Here is a 3,624-nt window from a genome sequence, read left to right on the forward strand (position 1 = left end):
AATCCCATTAGAGTTCATAATTTTTATATTAAATTTTAACTAATAATTAAATAATAGTAATAATAATTAAATAGTTATTTATTTAAATTTTACCTGTGGCTTCTCCTACCAGACTGGACTCATTTGTGCAACCATTTCTAAAGAAGTTAGTTCGCAAGAAGTTATAGTATTTAAACACCAAACTAATCTTACGTATAAACATTGTATTTTACACAGGAAATGACTCGAATGCATCTGACCAATTCTCTAACCAAATAATTTAGAAACAAGACAGGATATATTTTATACCCAGATACTTTTATTTTCTGAATCCAAACAATCAGTTTTATAATGCCAATAGCTGAATCAAAAATTCCCGTCTTACATGAAACACCACAAAATGGACTGTTGAGAGAATTAAATGAGAAAATGTCTGTATACTAGATTTTTTAAATGACTTAAAACTCTCAGAACATGTCTCAGAGAAAGAGAACTACTTCCATTTTGAAATCCCTAATGTGTGTTTATTTTTGAAAATGGGACCTTCTTATAGTTCCATTGATAATGAAGCAAAGAAATAGCTAAACTGTTTTTGCATAAAACAAGATCAGTTAGAAAGAGCTAGAAAGGAAGGGAGAAAATGTTAGAGAGAGGGAGTCTCAGGAGCAAAGCAGGAGTCCAAGTTGAAATTACCAGTGGAAATTCCACCATCATCGTCCTAAAGCACCAGTAAATGTGCTACTTCCATACTTCAGTTGGTGTTATTTGGCAACAGGACACTCTGGCAGGGCAGTATGGAAACAGTGAAGGGAAAGCACACACACACACACACACACACACACACACACACACACACACACCGAAAAATGGCTACAGAGAATTCCAGATAACAAATGTTCAACACATTTTACAACGACTGACACAAAGAAAACATTTAACAAACATTGATTTTTTTTTCTAATTTGAAGTATAAAATGCAATCTCTGACCTTGGAGCATTAACAAATTGGTTGAGTGTTCCAAGATCATAGGGACAAAATAATCAGAAAAAATATGAGTATAAAATAATCATGTGGTATACAAATTACAGGTATTTTAGAACTGAAAAAAGCTTCTGAATGAGAGTAAGAAATTCAATTAATGCTCTGTACATATTGGATGTTCATATTTCATAATAATTTATAAGGGAAGAAGAGTAAGAAAAGTATTTTAAATGCAGTCAGAAAGGAACAAGGAAGCAGAAAAAGGAGCAGGTTTTGCATATCTATTGGAATACCAAACTGAATCTGGGCTCAATCAGGTAACGAATATGAAGTCATTCTAATTTTTTGAGCAGTAGAGTGACATGTAGAAAAGATGATCTGCAAGGAGTTAGCAGGCTAAATCATGCTGAAGAGAGAAAATGTGGGAGGAAAAAGATCAAGGAAGTTGGAGCTGTTGCATCTAAGATGATGAACATCTGGACTTGGTCATTGGCAGTGAGAGTGGAAGCAATGAGTGGTTCTGGATGATGTCGAAATAAAATCACGAGCTGGAAAAATTGTGGCTGGTATGGAATTGATGGCAATAAACAAAATAAATACAAAAGTACAGTGCAGTTGGTGGTAGAAACAAATGCAAGAAATTTCTTTGTGCTACCTTCTTTTTGCTCTCAATATGACTCATAGTTCTGCTTGCTCGTCATTTAGTTCCGCATGCGGTCATATTCCTGGCATATGGAATAACTCTTGTCTCACCCAAGACCTTGCTCACTGGGCTCCAGCTGTTTTCTCATCCACCCACACTGATCACTGAGATGTGGTGGATACAATTCCCTTGTCCTAAAGGTTTAAAATGAGTCAGAATCTCCTGATTTGTGAATAAATAAAATATTTTTATTTCCCAGAAGCTCTGGTTCCCAAGAAGAATGGTTGCCTCCTACATCCATTCCTAGTCTACCATTGCAGGCAAACTGGTTATATGACCCAGGTGCTATCTTGGCCTCTCAAGAACTTAATAAAGTGCTTTTGGGCTGCCATTTTAATTAGGTGAAGGAAGTGAGTTTCTGAGAATGTGGAGGACATTTCTGCACTCCTGATTCTGTGGCCCTTTCCAATAATGCTCTGTCATAGGCTATGGCCTGAGATAATGACACTTTTGTCAGACTTTAAGATTAGTCTAGACCAGCTCTGTGCAATGAAACTATAGTTTGACATACATAAATAATTTAAAGTTTGCCAATAGCTACATTTAAAAGCTTAGAAGAAACGGGTGTCATTAATTTTAATTATGTATATTAAATTATACATAATTTTATATGTTATAATATTACATTGACATATTATCAATATAAAATTGTTAATAAGATATTTCATATCTTTTCCTGTCAAATTTCCAATATTTGATGTATGTTTTATACTTTCAGCACATCTCAATTTGGACTTGCCACACTTTCTTTTTTTTAAATTTTTTTAATGTTTATTTGTTTTTGAGGGATAGAGACAGAGAGAGAGCATGAGTGGGGAAGGAGCCGAGAGAGATGGAGACAGAATGGAAAGCAGACACCAGGCTCTGAGATGTCAGCCCAGAGCCCGATGTGGGGCTTGAACTCACAAGCTGGGAGTTGATGACCTGAGTTGAAGTCAGACGCTTAGTCAGCTGTGCCACCCAGGCACCCCAAAGAAACCTTTATGCCCACCATGGTCGAACCCACAACCCTGAGGTTAAGAGTCTCATGCTCTACCGACTGAGTTAGCCGGGCTCCTAGGACTTGCCACATTTTCAAGTGGTCACTAGACACTTGTAGCTAGTAGTCACTGTGATGAATAGTACCATTCTAGACATTTTATTTTTTAAGATAGATATAGAGAAAATGCAGTTTAAACATGAATTTCCAATGTTCTTCTTGCAAGCTATTACATAACTTTAAATTCTCTTTCTGTGAATTCTCTGAAGTCTTATCTCTAAAGTTGTGCATATCTTTATATCTGTTAAAACAATTACTTGTGGGAATACATAATAAACACCATGGCTATCTGCCCATGGCTATCTCTTCAGGGCTAAGGCACCCATCCCCCTGGGCCTGGGAATATGACTGCTGACAGCTCATAGCTGCCTCCCTTTCTGGGTATCACCCTTGGGGAACTGCCTTCCCTAGGGTTATGTCTTCTTGGTGGTGGTCTGAAGCCAAATGACAGATTGATCAGGAAACATAAGCCTGTCCCCCTTTATTCCATTTGGGACAACTCTGAAGAGCCATCCCAACTCCTGAGGCCCCCATAGCATAGAATGAGGCTTCCTTTGCAATCGTTCTGCAGGTCAGTGTTTCCGTCTGCTCCATCTTGCCTTCCTTTCTCTACAGGTGTTATCTCTTGAGAACAACCTCTATCTACCCCCAACCACATCTATAAACTAAACTCTGCTTGCATCTCTCCATCTCAGAATCTGTTTCCAGGGAACTCAGTTTAAGAGAGAATATAAAGTAGCCTCACTTCTGCAAAGGCAAAATTATAGGCAGTGTTTGAAGTGAGAAGAGGGAAAAGCAGGAGCCAGGCTTTGGTTTATTTCTGTGTATTATAACCCTACTTCTCCATGAGTGAACAGGCCAGAGCTCTCTCTGACCCTCCCTCTCTTTCATGTCTGTTCACTCTCATTATGCTCCTTTATC

Source organism: Crocuta crocuta, unplaced genomic scaffold, assembly GCF_008692635.1.
Source record: "Crocuta crocuta isolate KB4526 unplaced genomic scaffold, BGI_CrCroc_1.0 scaffold153, whole genome shotgun sequence".
Classification (NCBI taxonomy): Eukaryota; Metazoa; Chordata; class Mammalia; order Carnivora; family Hyaenidae; genus Crocuta; species Crocuta crocuta.